General features: G+C 35.3%; 1 long non-coding RNA gene across 1 annotated transcript; it reads left to right on the top strand.

Moving 5' to 3' along the window:
- The first annotated feature begins 351 nt into the window (after window positions 1–351).
- LOC119252083 (uncharacterized) lies at window positions 352–26,954 on the top strand. The gene is made up of 3 exons (XR_005126731.2): window positions 352–575; window positions 7,072–7,163; window positions 24,843–26,954. It is a non-coding gene; the product is annotated as an uncharacterized LOC119252083 (long non-coding RNA).

Genomic DNA, 26,954 nt, shown 5'->3' on the forward strand with positions numbered 1-26,954 from the left:
TTCTTGAAGTTTTGAGTTCCCATGAAAATACTGCAGGGCGCTCCCACCCGTCCCACGCAGGCACCTCTGTGGAGGTGCCTGTCCTCCGGCCTGAGGAGGAGCACAAGCGCCACTCACCTTCTATAGAAGAACTAGAGCTTTTTCAGCGCTCTGGGAGCGGCCGAGGAGGTTTTAGACGGTTCTAGCAGCAACCCTTCTCTCCCCCTGCGTTTCCGCTGGCCCGGCAGCCTAGCACTTCGCTTTACAGGCTAATGGCAGTGCCTCGGGCCACGAAACGCCACTGCACATGCGCATTGCAGAGGCCTGGGAGCCTTGCGCATGCGCACTATAGGTCATTGGCTGGCTGAATCGAGGGCGCTAGGCCTAGGCCCCCCCCCAGCTCCCCCGTGCCAAACTGCAGAGGTATCTGTGGGGATCGTGGTGCCTTTATCTAGGTCTGGTTCAATTAGCAAAGTGTGGAGAAAGACTAGTGCCTATGGAAAAGCTGCGTTTTGCCAGTTCGTGATTCAGGACCTCGCCCTCCTCTGCCACTTGGAACCCAGGACTTCAGAGGCTTCTCTCCATAAAACCTCCCGGTATTCTGAATGTTTGTCGTTGTTTGATTGCCTCTTGTCCCTTTTAATGGTAGAAGCTCCAGCCCTGAGCTTAATCTCCACGTACATTCTCCTCTCACCTAGTGTTTTGGGAAATTAGAATAGTTTGGGGAGCCTTAAAGCCACATCTGTCCCTGCCTTGGTTTCAGAAAGGATTGCAGCAGGTGCACCCAAAGGAACCTTTCAGGAGGAAGGGAAGTTCTCGGTCCACATGAACGAGGGATGGGGAGAAAACATTCCCACGCAGGCATCCCTCTTTCCTTACCACCAGTAATGTTTCTCTGTGAGTTCGTTTCTATTTGTGAAAGATTGTGCTTAATTTCTCCAGAAAACTGCCAGTTACCCTGCACGTCCTCTTTTCCTCTCCCATTGCCTTTTCCTTCTCTCTTTCTTCCTCCTACACTGCCCTTCCATCCTCTATCTCTCCCTAACCCCCTTCTCTTCTTCCCTTTATTTTCTGTTCCATTTCCTTTCTAGCTTCATCTTTGGCATTTAGCGAAATTTAGTGACTTCCACAAACTGTGTATGAAGAAGTGTATTCTGAATGACATTAGGCATCATATTCTTCCTAATCAAGGCACAGGAACAACCAGGAGATCATTTTGCTGTTGTTGAGCTTTGGTATAAAGCTTTATAATGGCTGATCCATTTTAGCATGTTTTTTTTTTTTATTAAGATTTATTTTATTTATACAAGTACGGGGTTACAGGCCAGAGGTATGGGAGGTGAGAGGATTCACCAGAGACAGAGCACGGAACAGAACAGGCAAATAGACCCAAGTACACTGCTGAGGGGAGCAGCGGGCGGCAGGAGAGGTCTGTGAGCCATGCGGGTACCTCCTGCAGTGGCCGGGGAGCAGCTGGGGATTGAACCGGCGCTGCAGAGGCTGTGGGCAGCTTCGCAACCCAGCTTTCAACCGCTACGCCACCGGGGAGGCCCAAGTGAGTGATTTTTATGAGTTCTGTGAACCACTTTAGCAAATTATTTGAGGGGGGCGTGGTTCCTGGGAAACGATGATTTCTAGCCTGTTGGTAAGACGCACAGGTTACAGCTTGAGCTTGCAGCTCACACCTGATATGAAAAGTGATCTTGGGAGACTGAACCCTTAATCTGTGGAATCTGGTGCTAATTCTGGGTAGATAGCAGAGTCAGAATTGAGCTGAATTTTCTGATACACTGCCAGTGCCTGAGGATTGCTTGTTTGTGTAGGAAAGCCTATAAGTACACATTGTAGTTGGGCCCAGGAATCCTATTTATATCTCACCCTATATATAGGAGCTTAGAGGTCAGTCAAAATATCAAGGGAAAATTGCCTATAGAATTTGAGACCTTACTTTTCTGTTGCTTTCTCCTCCAAGATGATGCCTTCAAATAACTGCATCTTTAGCAAACTCTTCTTTCTGTTAAATGGTACTCTCTTTCGGACTGATTTGAATATGGGACTCTTCTCAGATTGTTTTCCTTCAGTGATATTATTACATTCTCAAGTCTTATCTGAATTGATTGCACTCCAATGTCTGAAAAAATTACTTATGTAGTATATACTGGCCAGTTTTTATAGTTGCTTTGGCAGCATATTTAGTCTGACACATGTACAAGTCTGATAACTGCCTTGGCCGTTGCTGGAAGTCTCTGTTTACTTTGGGATTCTGATGTGTTAAGGATCTGAGACTTTAATTTGTAGTAAGGAGAAGGCCATAGAATAGTTTTAAGCAATAAAACGAGTGTTGTTTTACAAAGTTCTTATTGGCAGTAAGTTGGGGAATGAATTAGGGGATAATTACTTTGGTGACAGAGAGGCAATTGAAAAAGACATACTTGTAATTTAAGCACACACACAAAAAGAAGGAATGTGAAATAAGATAGTTGAAAGCTGAAAGATGAATTACAATAGAAAGGTATCAGCTCTTAAATTTTAAAAGGAAACTACCCTTTCATGTATCTAAGGTTAAGCTGAAGGGAAGAAGCAGATAGGCTAGTTAAAATATAGCGTGAAATATAATGATAAAATTTTGTAGACTGGAGATGCTGTTGGTCTGGAATAAGCTCAAGCTTTGGATACATTTGGGAGTAGTAAAATGCGAATTTCCTAATCTATTGAATCTGGGTGAATTCTGAATAAGAACTAAAGGATATGAGAGATTTGAACTGAAAATAGATTTACCTTTTCCAAGCCCAGGAAGACAGTATAAATAGTTTTGTGTTCTAAGGTTAGGAAGTTTGTCTGGATGTGGTGAATGTGAGATTCATATAGACAACCACATGCGTATCAAATAGGCGGGTAGGTACAGCTAGAGTTCAGAAGAGAAAACCAGTTGGCAATACTCCTTTGAGAAAACAATACTATATAGGGGTATTTAAGTTTCATGAGATTAAATAAATCACCTAGAAATGAATATAGATTTTAAAAAATGCTGGGTATAGGATTCTATTAGAATTCTGGGTATTTTTGTAGTTAGCTTTGGCAGAATATGCTTTTACTTTGGATATGTATGATGACAAGATTAAAAAGTGACTCCAATTTTTGGAAAGATAATGGAAATATCAATGCAGTGAGTAAGTAGTGATGTGATAGTAGAGTGGTATAAGGGGAAAGGTCAGTGAAAAAATGTTAACCCACCAGAGACAGAATGGGGAGCAGAACAGGCAGACTGAATGAAATACACTGCTAAGGTGAGTAGTGGGCGAGTCAGGAGAGGTCTGCTGCGCCATGTGGGTTGCTCCCTGGCCAGGGAACAAACCCGTGCTGCAGAAGCTGTGGACAGCTTCATAGGCTTCGTCCTAACCCCTTGCACCACCAGGGAGACCCAGTTTTTGATGCTTTGTGACTAGAGAAAGTGAGCCAAACATGTGGGTGGGATGTGATATTCAAATGAGATTATGGGGGGGGGCAGTGGAGCTATTATTAATAAAAAATTGCAGCTTTTGGCCATGAAGGTGAGAGGCTGAGGTAAGTTGTAGAGCAAGGTCATTGGAGGTGATTGTTGCATGGAAAGTAAGTTTCAACATGCAAAAGTTAAAACTAGTGTGTCCAATTTTAAATGAAGTTATATTTTTAAGAAATCTAGTAGGTTTCTATCCTAATGCACACAGTATAATAAAATGTGACTGACTGACAGGCCAGATTAGAATCATTTTCTACAAATTAAATGTTTGACCTTCAGGCCTTGATTTTTCATCCTTTGACAATGGTAATCCCTCCAGTTGAAGTCCACCTTTAGTTGAAAAGTTGGGTTTATTTTTCATTGCGCTATGAGAAAAATCAAACCATGGGGACTTCTAGGTGTCTCAGTAAGAAAGTATTAGAAAAGACTTATAGGAGTGTCAGCATATTAAAATTTACCAAAGGATTTTAATTTATAGCAGTGAATAAGAGGAGTTAGAGATGTCTAATACCATTGAGAGATTTTTATTAGTCACATTTTCCTGGAGAAGAAAGGACAAGCGAGCTGTGCAGTGTCTCATGAGAAAGCACAGTATTGGTCAGGCGGCAGAAGAGCCTGTGCCAGCACCTTTGATACTGAAGTGACAGGGAGTTGTTAGGTGGGGACATAATCTGTTGGACAGGTAGTAAAACACAGATGTTGGAGTTTTTGGTTGGTTGGTTTGTAATATGATTTTCTTGCACAGGTGAACACTGTATTGCAGGGGAGATGTAAATGATGTTGGCTGTCAATTTGGTCTTATGATTAATGGATGACAAATAGACAAAAATGAATATAAGGAAATGCGGAAATCTTAGTCCTTCAGATTTCCTCAGTGACATACTTTTCCTGAATTAAAACTTTAGCACATATACTAGAAGACTGTGAGAATCTTAATCTTTTAACGTTTGTACATCCAGATAAAAACTAGAATAATTTTGCTTACCTCCTGGCTGTTGTAAAAATAAATGAGACAAAATCTAAATTAAATCATTTACAAAGAAACTAATAAACAGATGTTGTCTAACAAAATGTGAGATCATTTTCCTTCCTCTCTATGTGGAAGAAATAAAAGTATGATCTAGATTTTTCTGTTCTCATTCATGTGGGCTTGTACTTTCAGTTCTACACATATATTAGTTTAAAAGATCAGCATATATTTTTGGTTCTCCAAATAAGTACATTGTTGTTTCTAATCTTTTTCAGAAGCTTCTTGTTGTTGAATAATTTGGCAAATATTCTCTTCTTTCTTCTTCTACACTAGACATCTATACACTATTCAAGTTCTCATTTTCCAAGCCAGACTTTCTACTCCCTCCCCCTATTCTAAGGTTGTAATGTTAATGATTATCAGCTTTCCACACAGATGCCCTACTCAGAGTTTTATACCATGTCCCATGCCTGCACCCCACAGAGACCTGCCTACTTCAACCTGCTCATGCTCTGACATCCCACACCATGTTTTCTCACCACCCAGAAACCTCTCACACTTGCTTGGGGCCTGACACCTACATTAGGTCACATGTGAAATATTCATTACTGAGCTCTGGTCCTGCTACCACGTACCAGGCTGACCAACTTCCTTAAGTAAATAATCTCTCCACTTGTGCTCTGGACCATCCCACATTCCTATGGATGTCCTCTTGTCACTCTGAGTCGGGCATGCCTCCTGGAGACATGCTCCTTGTCTGCTTAGGCTTTGACTTCTCACAGTAGACCCTACTGCTACGTGGAGATCCTCCTATCATGCTGGATCTTTGGCACTGCACCTTGTATACTCCTCCCATGTGAATCTGTATCAGCTGATCTCCATGCATGAATGCTCCTTCATCCTGTTGAGCTCTAACAGAGCACACCTGGATGCCACCCTTCCATAGATTCCATCTTCATTGCTTTGATTGGCTTTTGCTCATTTTTTATACCATTTCCCACTACATAGTCACCCTTCTAACTCTATGACTTTTACACAAGTAGAGATAACCTAGACTTTATATTTTACCTTTAAAATTCTTTATCTCCTTTTTTCTAATCCTTTTATTTCTCAAAAGATAATCATTATAAATTTTATTATTATTCTAATGACTAAGTAATATATATTTAATACATTCAAAATCCTTAGACTAACACATAAAAGAAACATCTATAATTTTTAAAAATAGCTGAAACTCCTCCAGTGAAAGGTGATTATAATTTTGTTTAGAAAAGTAACATATATAAAAGGATACAAAGTAGAAAGTTAAAAGCCTTCCTTTTCCATGGCATATAGAGAGCCTAGAAATAGACCTGTACAAATATCTTTGATCTTTGATAAATTGGTAAAGGCAATATAATGGTCTTTGTGAACTTAAAATTTCTCTAAAATGTAGTTTATTAAAAAAATGCTTCCCTCTTCCTGATTCTTTAAGTCAGGTCAATTGCTCTGGTATTTTTCCTAGTCATTTACCATATCTTTTTATTTTCTATGAACACAAATAGGATCATACATATTAGAATTTTGTATTATTTTATTGGTTATTAGTTATATTGATTATACTTATGATACACAATGATAATTTTCAATCTTGAAGTGTTATTAAATATGTTTTAAATAATATAAGTAATATGGAAACATGCAATTAAACAAATATAGAAAAATCTCATTATATATCAATAAATAGGCAATACTTATGACTGATGAATATTATCCAGACATTCTGAGGCATACAATCAGATATAATAATGCATGGATAGCTAAATCAAAAATCAATAGGTAGATAATTTGTTTAGACTGAGATGACATCAGATATTATATTTTAAAAGAAAAAGTACTTTTTAAATTTAATTAGAGGAAAAGCAAGGGAAATTGCAGTGAGTGCAATTATTTCTTGTTCTGACAGTTAGTAATATCCAAAATAGTCTGCTAAGTTAAAAGATCATGAAAATCATAAAGAGGAAATTAAAACTGAACATATTGTAAAATTTTCTGGGCTGCCCCATACTAGTCTAGCAGACCAGAGAGTAAAGTCATCTTCACAGGCTGCATCCCGTATGTGGAATCTGCTATCTGAAAGCTAAAACCAAGCTTTTCATACCCACTGGTGACCTAGATGCCAGATGAAGAAGATTTAACATTGGGTCCCAGCTTTTGCATCTTTGTAGTGTATTCTTTAGGAAGGATGAGCTAATGGAAAAGTACATTAGATTTTTAGTGGGTTTGTTGGTCAATGTGATTTGGTCACCTCTATATGCTAATTCAAGTTTATTGAATCTCTTATACAGAGATTAGGAGATAGGGCCCAACCTTCCCTGATGTTTATATTTCAAAAGATGGCTCCTACCTTCTTGAGACAGGCATCCCTGGTTTGTAAAACTGATAAGAAAGTGATTTACATCACAAAAGGGCAAAAAAAGTATTTGTAATAAAAAGTTTTGTTAAGTAAACAAGAAAAGGAAGGTCAGGAGCCTGTAGACAGGAAGAAACCTGTCTAAAATTTAGTTATGCTGAGAGTGTTAATGCTGTCTCAGTTACAAATGTTTAAATGGTATATTTCATTTTATTTTAATTTCTCCTTAAGGTAAAAGAAGAAAGATTCTACGAGTTTCTAAAGCAAGCCATAAACTTTGACACTCAAGCCCTGAACAACTGATCCAGCATGCAGACTTAAGAGTAAGTGTGATTTGTTTATTGGCTTGGGGAAACTTAAGTCATTAAATACAGGCTATTATTTTAAAAGTATTTCATAAATTTTCAGTTATATCTAACTTTCCATTTTCAGGTATAGGAAATAAAAACAGGAAAAAAGAAAAATACAAAATTTATGATCTTTATGTGTATTTATATATTTACACCCCTTCATGTTTGCTACAATCAAAATATAAAATAGAATTAGAAAATTAATGATTTGGGCTTTCCATTTTTAGATATAAATCTTAGATAATTTTTGCACTTATTATAGACTGGTTTTTATTTAAATGTAAAATACTTATTAGCACAGATATTTCATTTTCTTCAAGTAACGTCAAGAAATTACTGTTTTTAAATTTCTTTAATAGCAAGATATATGTTTTATAAAAATATCATGTTGTGATTGAAAGATAGGGAATAATTGGGATATTTCTAGATCTTTTCAACTTTAGAAGAAATGTTAGCTTTAAGATATATTTGTAGATGTGAATTGTAGGTAATAGGCAGAAATGTTTTCCCCAATGTTTACATGCAGTTAGACTTTAGGACCTTTATGCAGTGGATTAGACTAACCACTCTTTTAAGCAACCTCTTGAACATTTACTGTAAAATTATTTGTAGAAAAGAAGGGATAAATTATATGTGATTAATAGAATCATGCTCAAATTCTTTGACTTTTTTTTGCTTTTATTTTGATATTCACTGTGAATTTTAATCAAATATATTTGCAAGTGATTTAATATCTCGATTACACTGTTTGTTAGGTGGAACCCAGACTGAATTTCTGCTTCCAGTACCCCCTTATATATACCTGTATATAGTGCCCAGCCTCCACAGTTCTGTGCAGCATAGCTATATATTCTTTCAGTGAAGAAAGTCAAGTCTTGATTAGGGTCTGAGCAGTAGCTCACAAATTTCCCTACTCATATTCTTTTAATTGTGATGTCAGCTCAGTAATGTTCCATCTTCATCAGACAAGGAGGATATACTAACACTTTTCTATAAACATTTCTCAACTCCCTGTTTCATCTGATTGAAAAGTCCACAAACCAAAGTGAGTCTAGGGAGGATTATAACCCTCACGGTCACATAATTCCACTCTGCAAATCATGATGTATATCATCATCATCATCAGTTATTTTATTGTCTATTAAAAATGGATCACCTTTATTTTTACTTCAGAATTAACAGAAAAATTTCTTTTTAGATCTATTTTTGATGTTTACAACCTGTCTCTGGAAAGTTTATATCATTCTCATATATTGCAGTTTCTTTCATTTGTATGAAAAATCATTTAGCTTTGGGAAAGTACATCAGTACTTTTCTACATTATAATTTATTTCTTCACTAGACATATCTTTTAAAGAGGGATGACCTTTTAAAGGGGAGAGCTTTAAAAGGGAAGAACATATAAATGAAGCTCATATTTTCTATGTGAATATGTTCATATATAAATACACTGTCCTACCATATAGGAGAAAAGAAATTCAAATAAATCTGTGCAGCTTAGCTTAAGGAATAATACTATACAGATGACTTTCCAGATTTTCAGTGTCATAAAATTAATAAGATTGTAGAAAAACTCAAAATGTTGGAATTTTGGATTACTTTGTTTTACATACAGGAAATTACATTTCCCCAAGAGATAAAAATTTAAAAAATTTACCTAAGTAGAACTCTACCTGGATATAATATAATAAACTTCCTAATTATAACAATTAATTTGTTAGTGCATATTTGCTTTCCACAATAAAATAAAATTATCTATTCTTAGGGTATTTTCTAATGTCATTTGGTACAGAAAGTGTTTAGTTTTTTCCCCTATATATTTATTTATTCCAAAAGGTAGGCATTATCTAACATTTACTATGCTATCACAGTAGCATCTACTTTTTATAAAAAGCATCTGCTATGAAGCAGTGAAAATTAAATCTGCTTTGACATACAAGGAATCCAAATAGGAAAAGAAGAAGTCAAACTATCACTATTTGCAGATGATATGAAAATATACATAGATAACCCCAAAAACTCCACAGAAAAACTAATTCAACTAATCAGTCAGTTCAGTAAAGTGGCAGGATACAAAATCAACACGCAAAAATCAGTAGCCTTCCTATACACAAACAATAAATCTGAAGAAGAAATAAAAAAAAAAAAAATCCTTTTTTTTTTTTTTTTGTGGTATCCTCGCCCGTGGCAAGGGATCGAACTGGCGCTGCAGAGGCTGCGGGCAGCCTCGCAACCCAGCGCTCAACCGCTGCGCCACCAGGGGAGACCCAAAAAAAAATCCCTTTTATTATCGAAACAAAAAATGTCAAATACTTGGGAATAAATCTAACAAAAGAGGTAAAGGACCTATACAAAGAAAACTATAAAACACTGTTAAAATAAATAGAAGAAGACACAAAGCAATGGAAAGACATCCCCTGCTCATGGATTGAAAGAATAAACATTATTAAAATGGCCATCCTACCAAAAGCAATATACAGATTCAATGCTATTCCAATAAACATTTCAATGTCATTCTTCAAAGAAATAGAACAATTATTGATGAAATTCATATGGAATCACCAAAAACCCTGAATAGCCAAAGCTCTCCTGAAAAAAAAAGAAGGGTATGGAGGCATCACACTCCCAGACTTCAAACTGTATTACAAAGCCATAATCATCAAAACTGCATGGTATTGGAACAAGAACAGACACACAAACCAATGGAATCAAATAGAAAATCCATAAATAAGCCCAAAGATTTATGGTCAACTAATCTTTGACAAAGGAGCAAAGAATATGCATTGGAGCAGAGAAAGTTTGTTCAATAAATGGTGTTGGGAAAACTGGGTTGCTACATGCAAAAGAATGAAGCTTGACTACTACCTAACACCATGCACTAAAACCAACTCAAAATTGATTAAAGAACTGGACATAAGACCTGAAACCATAAAATACATAGAAGGTAATATAGGCGAAACACTCCATGATATGCACATCAAAGACATATTTACAGACACATCACCCACCCAAAGCAGTGATAGTGAAGGCAAAGATAAACAGTTGGGACTACATCAAATTAAAGAGCTTCTGCACAGCAAAAGAGACAATAACAAAAACAAAGAGAAACCCCACCAGCTGGGAGAACATTTTTGCACACAACACTAATGATAAAGGACTGATCAAAAAAATCTACAAAGAGCTGATGAGACTCAACAAAAACAAAGAAAATAATCCAGTCAAAAAATGGGCAGAAGAACTATAAAGAAACTTCTCTGAAGAGGAAATGCGAATGGCCAACAGGCATATGAAAAAATGTTCAACATCATTTGTAATCAGGGAAATGCAAATCAAAACTACCATGAGATACCATCTTACACCAGTGAGAATGGCACATATTAAAAAAACTAGCAACAACAAATGTTGGCGAGGTTGTGGAGAAAAAGGAACGCTCCTGCACTGCTGATGGGAGTGCAAACTGGTCCAACCACTATGGAGAGCTGTGTGGTGATTTCTTGACCTACTAAACATAGAGCTTCCATATGATCCAGCAATTCCACTCCTAGGGATTTACCCAAAGGACACAGAAACATCAATTCCAAAGAGCACCTGCATCCCTATGTTTATAGCATCACTATTTACGATAGCTAAGCTTTGGAAACAACCCAAATACCCAAAAATAGATGACTGGATCAAGAAGATGTGGTACATATACAACATGGAATATTACTCAGCAATCAAGAAAGATAAGCTCACACAATTTGCAGCAACATGGATGGAGCTGGAAGGGATCATGCTCAGCGAAATAAGCCAGAAAGAAAAAGAAAAATACCAGATGGTCTCACTCATAGCAGGAATCTAGAAAACTTAAATGAGAGACCAGGAAAAAGAATAACTATAAGAAAGAAAATATCAAAATCAACAAACAACTATGAACCAGAGACACTCTATGAGGGGTGGGGGGCGGGGAAAGGAGGGGTTGGGTCAAAATAAGGGGGTTTTAATTGTATGGGGAATATAAAAATAAAATTTAAATTAAAAAAAATAGAGATTAATACATGGCCAAAAAATAATTAAATCTGCTTTGTATGCCAAATCTCCATTGTGTTTCTCAATATTTTGTTTCTTTCTAGTGTTTTGGACATTCACATTCTGGCTATCTGTATTGTCTTTAAAGTCTTAAAAATATTTTTGGTGTAGATTTTATGTTCATCTCAGTATTTTATCAAGCATTTATATTTTTTCTTGGGAATAAGAATAAGCAGTTGTTTTGTCAAATATAGGCATTCTACCATATTTAGAAGTAAAAAGCTGTTTTTCTTACTTTTGAGCTGTTACTGAATTTTATGTGATCATCTTCAGTATCTTCAGATAATTACTGTTCTTTGAACACTTCTGCATATCTATAGCCTAGATAGTTTTATCCATATTATAATACATTTATGCAGTCAGTATTTTTTACAGCTTTGCATAGTAAGGAAAGGTGGTATCTTTTGCAAGACCCTATTTTGTAACAGTGATCTGGATACTGAATATAACTAGAAAAGAACACACTGAATTTAAGAATTTTTTTATGAAGCAGGTAATAAGTGTCATTTAAAATAACAAGAAATTAAGTCCTATTTAGAAATGTAATCAGGTCAAAGCATGATCTTCTAAATGTAATAATAGAAGATATACAATTCAGAAAAACTATAATTTTAAAGTGTTCAGAAAGTTAATTGGGTAATCTCAGAAGTTTATCATAAATAATTGAAGAGTTTAGAAAAAAAATAATTTTAATATATGAGCAAAGTGTCCTTTTTGATTGATAATCTCATCAGATTCTGACTTTGCTACCTTGTTCCCATGTCAACTATACAATAAGCATATAATTCAACATGTTTACAATTTCTAGCTTACTATGACTTTCAAAATGATTATTAATTCTCAAGTAATATAAAGTGGCAACCATAGATATGAAAGCTTGTCTTAATAACTTATGGAAAATTGAATTCAAAAGTCAAGTGTTTGTAACATTTCCATAGACATACTGCAATGAGAATTTTTAAACTCTCATCTTAAGCCTTCAATTACATCTTTCAGGAAATCATTGAGGAGAAATATCAGTACATTTACTGGTTGATTTTTACTGTATAATAAATGACTCCCAGATAGTGCATTGCCAAAACAGTCTTTCTGCACTTATTCTAATTTTAAATTCACATATTTTTATAGTTTCTTTTTAAAATGATCAGTTTTGTAGATGACTTGATAAATTTTAAGTTTTTATTCCTGCCAGTTTTCTGTTTTTTCTTACATAAAATGGAATTACATGACTTGTGCTGTGTGTGGGAACTTACACATGTGAGGTTTGTGTGTATTTGTGTGTGTATATCATATGTCTTTTTCAAATCTCTTTAGAACTCATTTAATTGTGTCTACTATTTGCAGCTATGAATAGAAAATGAAAAATATGTAGCTTAAATAATATTCTTCCATATTTTTCTTTTACTTTAAAGTCATCTTTATTTTTATTTTTTTTTTAAAGATTTATTTATTTATTTATTTATTTATTTATTTATTTATTTATTTATTTATTTATTTATTTATACAAGCACTGGGTACAGTCAGAAGCACGGGAGGGTGAGAGAATTCACCAGAGCCAGAGGGGAGAGCAGAGCAGGCAGACTGACGAAGTACACTGCTGAGGGGAGCAGCGGGCGGCAGGAGAGGTCTGCGCGCCAAGCGGGACCCTCCTCCGTTGGCCGGGGAGCAGCCAGGGATCGAACCGGCGCTGCAGAGGCTGCGGGCAGCTTCGCAACCCAGTGCTCAACCGCTGCGCCACCGTGGAGGCCCTAAAGTCATCTTTAAATTTGGATTTTTGCAGTCCAGGGGGAGGCCTGTGATAATATTAAAGTCACCTACATCTGAAAATTTTTCTGAACATTTTTCAGCTCATTTTAATATGAAAACATTTTAGCAATATTATTTTATTAGAGATTTATTTTATTTATTTATGCATATAAGAACGGGAGTGTAGGCCAGAGGTGCTGGGGGTGAAAGGACCCACCAGAGACAGAGTGGAGAGCAGAACAGGTGGATCTACTGAAATACACTGCTGAGGGGAGCTGCGGGTGGGTGAAACAGGAGAGGTCTGCTGAGTCATGTGGGTTAGCTCCCTGGCCAGGGATCAAAATTAGGCCACAGTGGCTGGCCATGACTTGATAGCACTGAGACTTAACTCCTGTGCCAGGGAGGCCCATTTTAGCAATATTTAAGAAAAATTGAGCAATATAACTTGTTAGCTATTTTAATACATTTTCTTGAAAATATAGTTATGTATATAACTTCCGGGAATATAATATTACTAAATTTCTCAGTGGAATACAAGTGATAAACCTCTTCTGGTTCTGTTTTTAAAATTCCAAAGTAGTAAATTTCCAAATGTTAAGTTATGCCAATTAACTTTCAAACATATTATTTCAAAAAAAAAAAGTATGGAGTTTTAGTTTTGCTAGCACTGCTTGCGGTTAACCAATGAGCTTTAAGTAAGAACTATAAGGTATACAGACTCTCTCTTTCTCTCTCTCTCCCCCCCAAACCAAAAATAAAACTTATTTTAGTATGACTGTTATTAAAACAGGAGATAGACTAAAGTAAATATATCTTTGAAAGTCTGTTAAAATTCATAAAAATAATTATCATTGTTCATAATTATATTACCCAATAATTTATACTTTTATTAATGAGCAGTAAGAAAGTTGGCTCTCAGTATCCTATGAAGTCAAGAGCATTATGGCAGGATTCCAATAGGAGCTCACAATTCCTGCACAATAGCTGTGTAAGAAGGATAACTGAATAATCCCCCTTTTGTAGCCTTCATATGGTCAAACCCATATGAAGCTTTCCTTTAAGCTACAGGCAAAATCTATGTTCACCCACTGTATCTAAGCATTTTATAATCTGTCAAATTGAGATCTAGAACAGTCTTGACCATTGCAAAATCCCATCTCAACAGAGTTAAAGAAATATAATATCTGAATATTGCTTATTACTTTTCTGAGGGAGAATAAGAAGATAATTAAATTGTTTTGGCTAGTTGCTGGGGTTTCCTTCTCTTTTGGAGTAGACTCAAAATACAAGCTCACTTGTGTAGAGAGTGACCTCTGTTTATTCCAGGATTTAATGTATCTAGGAGCAGTCTTGTCATTTTATTGCAGGCTCAAATGGGAAACTAGCACTACTCCACTTCATGGCTGTATTTGCAATTATGTACATTCTTATAATGAGACAGTGCTATATTTTACTTCATAGGGATTTATCTTATGAATTATGCTAGTAAGGCTTTTCTCTGAAACAAGAGAGTGTTAGAAAAATTTAATGGTAATATTGTAAAGCCTGCTAGGACTACGTTTTGTTATGAAATGAAATAATAATGTAAAACATTATAATATGGCTAGAACAGTAATGTAAAGTACTATGGAAGTTGGCTGGATGCCTGAATGTGAGCAAACTAGATTATGGTAGATGTAGAGCTGTGAAAAAAAATGATAAAGGAGTAAGAGATTTAATGCATAATTTTATTAGGGGAAGAAGGAGGTCACTGTATTTATAGGAAAACTGAATGCACTTAAAATATGAAAATATCTGAGCATGAGTAATGACATTTGGAGAGCTTTAGATGTTGGCAGCCAGGTCACAGAAATGATCGACCAAAATGCCATTATTCACAAAATATGTGGGAAAGAGGGACACATGTTTTCCTGCTTGTCTTAATGCTGAACATATTAATGGGAACTAGAGATGAGAATGGGAATTTGGATGGGATTAAGCCACATACTGTCTGGAGCTGATATAGATAGATGATGCTAAACACAGCAAAAAGTTCAGGCAAAGAGAAGAGCATGAGGAGGCATGTGTGAAGGAGATGGGAATGAAAAGACAGTTGGTGGTTGGGAAACAAAAATAAAGGGAGTAGTGGGCCCATGTCCTAGAGATGACAGTCCCATGTGTGTTTTCGTAAGGATGGAATAAATACACCAAAAAAACACGCACAGTCATACTTGAAGGATAGTGATATATATGCTTTCAGAATGAAATTTGCCTCAAATATTACCTCAAATCTATGTAATATATTCCACTTAAGTGTATTTTATGAAACTACCTGTCTTCAGTTCCCGCCTTTTCATATCGAGAGCCATGATGTTGAGAACCAAGGATATCTTAAAGGTGGCAAAATTCTCCTCTTAAGCGTCTCTTTTATATTTGGTGATATGTAATAAATTATGCATATGATGTATATATTAATGGAAAGCAAAAGTAATGGGAGGTAGTAGACAATATTTAATAAACATCTATTATGTGTCGACATGAGATAAAGTCTTTTATAAATACCTAAAGTCATTTGAAAATGGGCTATTTCTTACCAAATCTTGAGGTTAGTAGGAAGTCGTGGTCTGAGTCTTTGTCCATCATCTTTATCTTTACTAATCTCTGGTATTTTCTTGTAGAGGTTATCTTATTTTGGTTATAGAGTAATTCTGGTGTCATTAGAGGAAGTAGTTTCTATGTTTCAACTTACTGGAATACTTTCGTAGAACCGGTATTATTACTTAAATGTTTGATAGAATTCATCAATGAACCTCCTTTTACTCATGTTTTCTCTCTGAGATAGTGTTTACCTAAAAATTAAATTTTTGAAAAGATAATCTACTCAAGTAATCTTTCTTCATGATTTCAAAAAATACCTTCCATTTTATTTATCACATTTCTTGAAATAAAGCTGTTCTGAAACTCCCTTGTTATGACTTTAACACCATTGGAAACTGTAGTGATGTCCATTCATTCATTCATTCATTCATGATATTGGCTATTTATGTCTTTTCTCTTTTTTTCCAGTCTACCTATAGATTTAACATTTTTATAGATTTTTCTCTAACAGATTCCATTGATTTTTCTCTATTATTTTTCTTCCTTCTGTTTTATCTAATTATTCTCTAAACTTTGTCATTCCAATCATTCTAGTTACTTTGGGTCTTATTTGTTCTTCCTATCTTTGGATAGAGTGTTCTGAAATGTTAATTACATCAACTTGATGGTGTCCTTCTTTATCATGTAACTGACTTTCTATTTGTTCTATCAATTATTAAGAAGTACTGGAATCTCCAACTATGTAAAATTATCTGTTTCTCTTTGAAGTTCTATCAGTGTGTGCATGCTTGCATGTGTGTTTGAAGCCCTGGTAAGCATCATTTAGGGTTGTTATGTTCTCTTTTGGAACTGATCCACACAGTTTTTTTTTTTTTTAATCTCCAGTAGTGTTCTTTGTTTAAAATCTATTTGATTAATATAGTGTTGTGATTCCTTTTGGTTAATGTTAGTGTAAAATGTTTCCCGTTTTCATTTGGTTAATGTTAGTATATTTGAAATATAAGTTGGGGTTTGCTGTTTTTATCTAATGTGACGTCCTCTCTTTTTGTGAACTAGAGACACTATTGTGTCTGTTATTTCTAGATTTATCTAATTTATCAGTCTAACTTCAAATGATATTATAGTACATTAGATAGAACCTTATAATCACTGATTTATATGTATGTTAGAAGTCCATACTATAATGTTATTTTTGTTTATAAACTAAATATTATATTAAGTATACTTAAAGAAAAAGATAAAAATCTTATGTATTTACCCAGAAGACATTATCTCTTATGTTCTTCATATAGGCCTTTATTTTGATTTAGCATCAACTTTCACTGTCACAAGGACCTTCTTTAACATTCCTTATAGTGTATATCTGCTGGTGATAAATTTGTTTAACCTACTATATGCATCATAATAATGTTATTTTATTTGTTTTTGGGAGGCACTTTCTTGGATATTGAATTCCAGAGGTACCGATTTTTTTCTTTTAACACATTAAGGATACTAATCTACTGCCTTTTTAAATTTTTTTTTTGCAGTTTTTGAGCAAAAAACCTGACATCTTAGTCTTTATTCATATTTAAGTCATGTGTCTTTTGGTTTTCTGGTTGCTTTTAAGATTTTCTTGATTTTTCCATTAATTAACTTCACTAGGATGTGCCTTAGTTTGCTGTATGATGTACCTTAGTTTGTATGATTCCTGAACTTGAACTTTTTTGCTTCTTGTGGATTTGTAGTTTCCATCCAAATCAGAAAAAAAAAGTTTTGACCATTATTTCATCAAATAATTATTCTGCTAACTCCCCGTCCCACTTCATATATGTTATATTCCACCCAATATATTTGTTATCTCACATATTGTGGTTTTAATCTCTAGGATTTTTATTTGAGACTTTAAAAATGTTTCACAACTCTTTAAATTTTTGAATATGTGGCATACAGTTATAATAATTGTTTCAATGCCCTTATATCTGCTAATTCTAACATTTCCATCAAGTATTTCTTGGTTTAAATAATTGTGTTTGTCTAATCATTTTGGGCCACAGATATTGTTGCTGGTTTACATGCATGATTATGTCATATTGAATGCCAGACATTGTGAATTTTACTTTGTTGGGTGCTGGATATTTTTGTACATCCATATATTTTGTTGAGTTTTTCTGGAACTCATTTAAGATACTTGAAAGCAGATTGACCTGGTCACATTTACTTTTACTATTTGTTGAATGGGACCAGAGCAGTGCTCTGTCCATGACAAATTAATGCCTAGTACTGTGAGGAGACCCTCCACCTAGTGCCCGTGGTTTATGAGATTTTCCATTCTGGATGATTAGATCAGGTACTGTTCCCAGATTTGTGTGTGCTGGATACAGTTAACCAGTGCAGGTCTCTGGCGTTCTCTGTGTGCAGTTTTCGCCTCTCTAGTATGCAGGACTTCATCTATTTATTAATCCAGAGATTTAATAAGGGAGCAAAGTCTTATACTAAAGTATGATGCATCTACATCTGTTGGAAAACACACTAGCACTTTGAATGATCCTGAGACACAGCTATGTTTGAATCTAAGCTTTATATCTTGAATACCTATTTCATTTCATAGAGATTCAATTTTCTTATTGCTTGTTAAAGAGTCTAGTAGGATGTACTTAGTAAATTACAGCTGATGTACTCTTTCCTTAGGTATAGTATCATCCTTGATACACTGTTGAAGAAGCAGGCCCTCTTGATTTTAGACACTAAATATTTTAATCCTGCAGTCCAATGCACTGTGCCACTTCAGACATCATCTGCAACAGCAGTTTTCAAAGTGCCTCTTGGTCTCTTGGACTTAGGGAAAATATTCCCGTATATGTCAAAAGAGGGATATTTTTCTGAGACCATAGAGAACAGATGCACCTCCAGGGCATAACACATTACTCCTGTCAGGTTGTCTTGAACCTCTTGTCAATATGTTACCCATTATTAAAGGAAGAGCTTTGATGGATAATAATGAAACTCTTAGGTGATACATGGCATAGGTAATGTATGACAGTCATTGAGAAGTGACTGGATAGTTTGTCAGTCCCAATTGGTTTTATATGTAGTTTCTATCTGCTGTCTACAGAATGTGCTCTCTTGAGTGGAGCATGGTGGATAGTAGATGCTATCTCTGCTGCCTGCTGCACCACTGTACTTCCAGCTCAGAATCACTCACCCCAACCCTCAAATCTTTGTCATCCCAGCCCTTACATCTTTGCTTCCCTGTCACTCTGTGAAGTCTCTTCCATTCTCTGGAGTGGGAAGACTTCCTTTTACTATTGATATATTGTACTGTATATTTTTCATGTACAGGAACACCTTCCTTTTCTCTAAGAGATTAGGGATTTAATAAGAGAAACACCAAGTTTCTGCAACTATATTCTATTGTGTCATCTTTATCTTTTCCATGGAATACTGGATACTAAATAAGGGACTTAACCAGAGATATAAGGAAACAAAGGAGGAAAAGGAATTTCAAAAGCATTTCTTACCATCAACCACATATCTTGTACATGAAGTGTCTGCAGCTGAGTGGAGCCAATGTAGGTACTCAAGAGCCCTGCGAGGTCTGAGCAGGGTCAGGTCACAGGGATCTTGGTATCACTGACTGCTTCAATGGCTCCACTAGAACAGGGGCTTCTTTAACTGATACAACTCTCATGGGCTTTTGAGTTGGACATCTGACTTCATCTTGGAAGTTATTTTATTTTCAGAGTATAATTTCTGATATGAGGAGAAAAATGAAATCCTTGATAGAATATTAATGAGCATTAAATTATAATATAAATTAATAGCTCATCATGAGACTTAGCACTTATTAGTTTTTTTCTTAATTAGCTTCTTTCATTTGCCCTTCTTTATCCTCACAAGGCCAAGCTTAAAAGTTCTCAATCTTAGATATTCATCAGAATAAACTGCAAACATTTAAAAATGATTCCTGTGACAAAAAATTATATCCTGAACTAAATCTGGCATAGAAACCTGTCATCTATAAAACATGGAAGGATTTCCATAGGAGATTCTGTTGCAAATCCAGGGTTAAATTTCCCTTCCTGGGCAAGTGCAATGCTGTGGGTTCATAAATGGAATATTGATTAATTATGTAGTAATAGAATGAAGAGACATGATGAGGAATTTTGCACATTCGGTGCACATTACTGGGAAGACCTGTGTAGCACATTGTGACTTAGATAATGACTCTGAAGGAAAAATCTGATAACTTCTAAAATCATTATTACTTCTTTAGTAACACCATTACTTCTTTAGTAACACTTCTTTAGTAACACCATAGCTAGTAACACTAGCTATCAGGAATTTCAGCATGGAAGTTTTCTTTGCAGGTTTGGAAACTAATCAGCAGAAACTAAGTGTTTTATAACAATAAGGGAAATTAAATTTCAGAAGTAATTAGTTCTTTTTAGATTTAGGAGCTACTGCACTTACCTTCCTACTGTGTGCCTATCTCTGTAACATGTGATGACAGTGCTTCAAGAGAAATCATCTATGAGGGTGAAAAATCATATCACTTTCTTAATACTGAAATTAAGTACAATAGGACCCATTTAAAACCCTTTTCTAGAAAAGGAGTTTTATTTCTGAAGATGGTATGGTTTTCAGGACACTAGATTTTTTCCTTTCATTTCAACCTGTTACACCTGGCACTCTCCATCTGTCTTAGTTTATGAAACAAAATATATTCTATTATAGCAAATCTTGGTTACATGCAACTAGAAAATTTGAAAAGGAGAAACAAAAATCAGTGATTCATGATAATGTCAATGAAGACATTTTTATTTCATGATATCACACTTCTTTTTTTAATTTAATTTATTTTTATATATTTTTGCATCATTTTTCATTTTTGCACAATGTATATGTTTTCATCTTGGTTATAGTCCCCTCACAATTCCCACCCGCCTTGTTTTGATCCTACTGCCTTCTCCCCCTTTCACCCCCTGTAGTGTGTCTCTCGTTTATAGTTGCTTGTTGATTTTGATTTTTACTTTATTATAGTCTTTTTCCTGGTCCCTTATTTAGGTTTTCTAAATTCCTTCTATGAGTGAGACCATCTGGTATTTTTCTTTTTCTTTCTAATTAATTCACTGAGCACGATCCCTTCCAGCTCCATCCAGTTACTGCAAATTGTATGAGCTTATCTTTCTTGATTGCTGAGTAATATTCCATTATGTATATGTACCACATCTTCTTGATCCAGTCATCTGTTTTGGTGCATTTGGGTTGTTTCCATAGCTTAGCTATTGTAAATAGTGCTGCTATAAACATAGGGGTGCAGGTGCCCTTTTGAATTAATGTTTCTGTGTCCTTTGGGTAAATACCTAGGAGTGGAATTGCTGGATCATATGGAAGTTCCATCTTTAGCAGATTGAGGAACCTCCACACAGCTCTCCATAGTGGTTGGACCAGTTTGCACTCCCACCAGCAGTGCAGGAGAGTTCCTTTTTTTCCACATCCTCGCCAACATTTGTTGTTGCTAGTTTTTTTAATATGTGCCATTCTCACTGGTGAAGATGGTATCTCATGGTAGTTTTGATTTGCATTTCCCTAATTACAAGTGATGTTGAACATTTTTTCATATGCCTGTTGGCCATTTGTATTTCCTCTTTGAAGAAGTTTCTTTTTAGCTCTTCTGCCCATTTTTGACTGGGTTATTTACTTTGTTTTTGTTGTGTCTTGTCAGCTCTTTGTAGATTTTTGTGATCAGTCCTTTATCATTAATGTTGTATGCAAAAATTTTTTTCCCAATTGGTGGGGTGTTGCTTTGTTTTGGTTTCTCTCTTTTTGCTGTACAGAAGCTCTTTAGTTTGATGTAGTCCCGACTGTTTATCTTTGCCTTCACTATCACTGCTTTGGGTGATGTGTCTTTAAAGATGTTACTGAGGTATATGTCATGTAGTGTTTTGCCTATATTTCATTCATATATATTTATGGTTTCAGGTCTTATGTCTAGTTTTTTAATCCATTTTGAGTTGGTTTTTGTGCATGGTGTGAGGAAGTAGTCAAGCTTCATTCTTTTGCATGTAGCAACCCAGAGTTCCCAGCATCCTTTATTGAACAAACTTTCTTTGATCCATTGCATAGTCTTTGCTCCTTTTTCAAAGATTATTTGACTGTAAATCTGTGGGTTTATTTATGGATTTTTTATTCAGTTCCATTGATTCATGTGTCTGTTTTTGTTCCAATACCATGCAGTTTTGATTATTATAGCTTTATAGTATAGTTTGAAGTCTGGGAGTGTGATACCTCCATTCCCTTCTTCTTCTTCTTTTTTTTGGCTATTCGGGGTTTTTGGTGGCTCCATATGAATTTCATCAATGTTCTATTTCTTTGAAGAATGTCATTGAAATTTTTATTGGAATAGCATTGAATCTGTGAATTACTTTTGGTAGAATGGCCATTTTGATAATATTAATTCTTCCAATCCATGAGCAGGGGATATCTTTTCATTTCTTTGTGTTGTCTTCGATTTCTTTTAACAGTGTTTTATGATTTTCTTTGTATAGGTCCTTTACCTCTTTTGTTAGGTTTATTTCAAGTATTTGTTTTTTTTGTTTCAATAATAAAAGGGATGATTTTCTTGATTTCTGCTTCTTCAAATTTATTGTTTGTGTGTAGGAAGACTACTGATTTTTGTGTGTTGATTTTGTATCCTGCTAAAACTTTACTAAACTGATTGATTAGTTTGATTAGTATTTCTGTGGAAATTGGGGTTTGCTATGTATATTATCATGTCATCTGCAATAGTGATAGTTTTACTTCTTCTTTCCCTATTTGGATTCCTTGTATTTCTTTTTCTTATCTTATTGCCCTGGCTAGGACTTCCAGTATTATATTGAAAGCAGTGGTGAAAATGGACATCCTTGTCTTGTTCCAGACCTTAATGGAAATGCTTTCAACTTTTCACCATTGAGAATGATATTGGCTATAAGCTTATCATATATGGTCTTAATGATGTTGAGGTATGTTCCATGTATCCTGAGAATTTCAAGGGCCTTTATTATAAATGGGTGTTGTACTTTTTTGAAAGCTTTCTCAGCATCTATTGATATTATCATATGGTTTTTATATTTCTTTTTGTTGATGTGTTGGATTACATTGATTGATTTTTGGATGTTGAACCATCCTTGTGTCCCTGGAATAAATCCTACTTGGTCATGGTGAATTATCTTATGAATACATTGTTGGATTCTGTTAGCTAAAATTTTATTGAGGATTTTTGCATCAGTGTTCATTGGAGAGATTGACCTGTAGTTTTCCTTTTTGCATTGTCCTTGTTCACTTTTGGTATTAGTGTAATGTTGGCTTCATAGAACGTGTTTGTTATTATCACTTCCTTCTCAATTAATATCACACTTCTTGACACAGTTTTACTCTAACACAAACATATGGTTACAGTATTATTTCTTGCAAAGACAAATGGTCAGTTCTTTACATAAATGTTGAATGTGATTTTTAACATCATCTCATTAAGCACATACTCAAACCAAGCCTTTCTGGGATTAGTTTGGAGGAAACGTAGTCCCAGGGTAGATGAGTGTCAATCTTCTAGAACGCCCTTGCATGGATATATTTCCTTAGTTCTGTGCTCTGGCATTTTGTCTAGGAGTTTTAGCAAATAGTGGTGCCTTGACAAATATTTGCAGATAATGATCTCAATGGGAAGAAAGTTCTGAAAGAGTAACACTGAGCTGGCCAACTGCTGAGCGAAAGAAATAGTCTGAGTCATGCAGCACTGACTTTTACTAGATGTCAGCACTTGCTTCTGTTCCTGTTCCTGGACAGCTGCAGACAAGGAACCTGGCAAGGCCAGAGTCAATACAGTGCTCTAGGCTCTATCACTTTCTCAAATGTACTCTCATTCCATTTCTCCACATAGCATTGCTTTTAGTGTTTCCAGTTTATAGGGGAGGAAATGGAACATTTTACACCTTTAACTTAAGGTTGCATTGTTAGGGTATCATACAACCAGATTAGGTAGCAAACTTGTACAACTCCAAAGTTCAGCACATTTCACGACCATAGTTTATTGAATCCTGCTCAGGGAGTGTTTCAGAGAGCTGCCGCTGGGGATATTGAAGCAGCAGCAGAGACCTAACTTAGAGCAACAGAGAGGTGACTTATTGAGAGTTAATGCCATGCCAGTGTGAGACAGACTTGAATGAGGAAGCAGCCCCAATATAGAGTAGCACTGTCCTCAGCATTTTATAACATGCTGCTTGCTGGTAGACAGTATGCCCAAGTAGGCCCAAGGCCTGGTTTTATACAACTGTCTGCTAAGAATAGTATGTGACACATTTAAAGGTTAAAAAAGGAAATCCTCAAGTATATATGACAAAGAAGATATGTAACCTACAATTCTAAAATATTTATTCTTTGGGTCTTTGTAGAGAACGTTTACTGATTTGGTCTACCTAATCCTCACGTGCCTTTCACTAAGAGAAAGAACAATTTTTTTACAGAAAATCCGGTGAATTTGATATTCTCAAGTCTAGATGACAGTTGGCATCATTTTTGCTATTCTAAATAGTTGGCCTTTAGGTTGCATTTTGTTATTTTGTTGACACATTCACTCATTTGTTCGTTTTCTAATCTTAATTTCAGAGATTGATTGTTGCAAATAGATGCATATATAACACAAAGAGAACATCAAATATAGTTGAACACAGGAGGAAAAGCAATGAAGTGAAATTTGGAAACCAAGGGAAATAGTATGATATATCAAAATAGTACTTCTCTGTAATGCAAGTTTACTTACAATAAGGCTCATTTTTAAATCATAGGAAATTGAAAGATCTATATTTCAGGAGATGTTTTGCTCCCAATAACTTACATTGTCTTACATTGTCTAGAGAGGCATATTATAGAGGATTTGTTAGTAAAATAATTAGCAATAGATATACATTTATTCTGAGTTGGACTGTAATTATATTTTAAATAATTAAAAGATAAATTTCTTCATTGGTATTATGATGAAACACTGATTTTTGTTTCTTTCTTTCAAATTTTCTAGTTGCATGTAACCAAGCTTTGCTATAATAAAATATATTTTATTTTATTTACTAAGAGATATGGACAGAGACTGCCAGACATATCAGCTTTCTGAAAACTGAGATTACCTAGGAAATGAAGGAAAAAATATCTAGTATCTCCAGAAATAAGACTGTTTTTCTAGAGGAAGGAGTTTCTTTCTTTTGTTTTCTTTTTTTTTTTAAGATTTATTTATTTTTATACAAGATCCAGGGTACAGGCCAGATGCGCGGGCGAGTGAGAGGATTCACCAGTGACAGAGTGGGGAACAGAACGGACCAACAGATGAAATTCACTGCTGAGGGGAGCAGCAGGCAAGACAGGAGAGGTCTGCTTTGCCATGTGGGATTCTCGCCTGCCGACTGGGATCGAAACCTCGCTGCAGTGGCTGCGGACAGCTTCACAGAGCCGCACTCAACTGCCTGCACCACCAGGGAAGGCCCGAGAGGGGTTTCTTAATGGGTGCTATTCCTCTTTGACACATTTAAACAGATATGGAATGTAATACTTGAATTTTACTATAAAATATTTTCATTGCAACAAAAATTGTTACACATTAGTTCTCAAAGCTTGTAAATCCAAGCAAAATATACTAAAAGTTTAATGTGAACAAAAATAATAAAAATGGCATCCAAACTCATTGTGAGTTTCCCTAAATCATATCTATCAACTTATTTCTCATGACTATAAGAAAACTGTGATTTTATTCCTTCCTATGTATTTTTTGCCAGAGTTAGAGAAATTGAAAATGTGCACCAAAATTTTAGAAAAAGGTATAATTCAGTGAGGAAACTACAGAATGTAGAAATAATGAAAAAATGTCCTTCAGTCTTATCTTTATATTTATTTTATAAATATGCCTATCATTTTAAAGTCCCTCAAGCCAGTCTTCTGTTATTTAAAAGTATACACAAAGATTGTATGTTCTTCTCACATTTATCATTATTTTTATTGCTTACATCTATTATATATTTATATTACTTTTTCATTAATTGTACTTAAATTATGCTCTTTCAAGAGGTATGGTTTTCAGACTTCTTTGAAAACTGGGTTAGAATTGAACCCAGAAATCACTTCCATTCACATTCTCCCATGATAAGTAAATGCTATCAGCTTCTGGAAATTAATTTTTTACTGTGTTATAGAAATGTGAAAATACATCTATACATCAAATAATATAACCATCATGGTTATCTTCCTTGTAACTAGTCACTGTTTTGTTATGATAGACAATTTATTAATTCAAGTGAATAAATGAGTATTATCTTACACATTTTCCACCAGTTCTCTTTAGTGACATAGTTGTAGGGAAACATTGTTTTGAAGGAAGCTATAGCAGGTGTTTCTTGCCCTCAAGAACATTCTGTTTCCTATCTGAAATAAAGAGCCAACTTATCTCAAAAATTAAATCTGGAGTTATGTAAACTATATTCAAACTTATGTTTAGTTGGAACAGTTTTCTCAGATTAACTGTATGGCAGCCACAAAGGGATCCAGAAAGACTGCCCAAGATTGCCTCCAGCAATGAGAGAACAGAAAGCATTCCTAGGAACCAGCAGATACTTTGAAAACCCATCTGGCTCCCCACAGCTCTAGCTGTGAAATGCCTTTTATTTTTCTGCTTGCCAGAAATTGGACACAACTCTTTAATTGGACTCTGAACTATCTAATACAGCTTATCAAGTCCTCTGGTTGTTGCGGGGAAAAAAAAGGAGTTATAGACCCTGAAACCAGACTGGATCAAACAGAGCTGCAGGCATACATATACATGCACAACCCCCAAGAGATGTTCACAATCCTAGGCAACCACCAAGTTGCAACTGATTGGTGCCCACAATTAGTAATAAGGAATGGATCTTACTAAACAAACAGATGGACTTTGGCCAAGTCCACATTCTTTGCTTTCTCAGCCAATAAAGTGTCAATCATTTGTTCTCAAACTCCAGTCCTAAAACCTATATAGATCCTAAGCTCTGGCAACTAGGGGGAGCCTCTACTGCCCGGAGCGGTCTCCCAGAGATCTCTTTCCTTCATCTTTCACTAAGTTGCTCTTTCAATAATCAATCAATGCTGACTCCTTTCTTGCCCTCAAAAATAAGAAAAAAAATTGAATCTGATTCTCTCTCCTTGTTTCCATCAAGAGCTAATTATTACAAGCCTTATCAGTAAGAATTGATGGAATATGGGAGATGGGGCAAGAACTAAGAAAGTTTATTTTTTGAGATCAAATTTTTGATTTCTGTGACTTACAGGCATCATTCTTCACTAAAATCTTGTTGACTGCTGTAGATTTTCAATATTTATTTCTGACATGAAATT

Source organism: Talpa occidentalis, unplaced genomic scaffold, assembly GCF_014898055.3.
Source record: "Talpa occidentalis isolate TD23 unplaced genomic scaffold, MPIMG_talOcc4v2.1, whole genome shotgun sequence".
Lineage (NCBI taxonomy): Eukaryota > Metazoa > Chordata > Mammalia > Eulipotyphla > Talpidae > Talpa > Talpa occidentalis.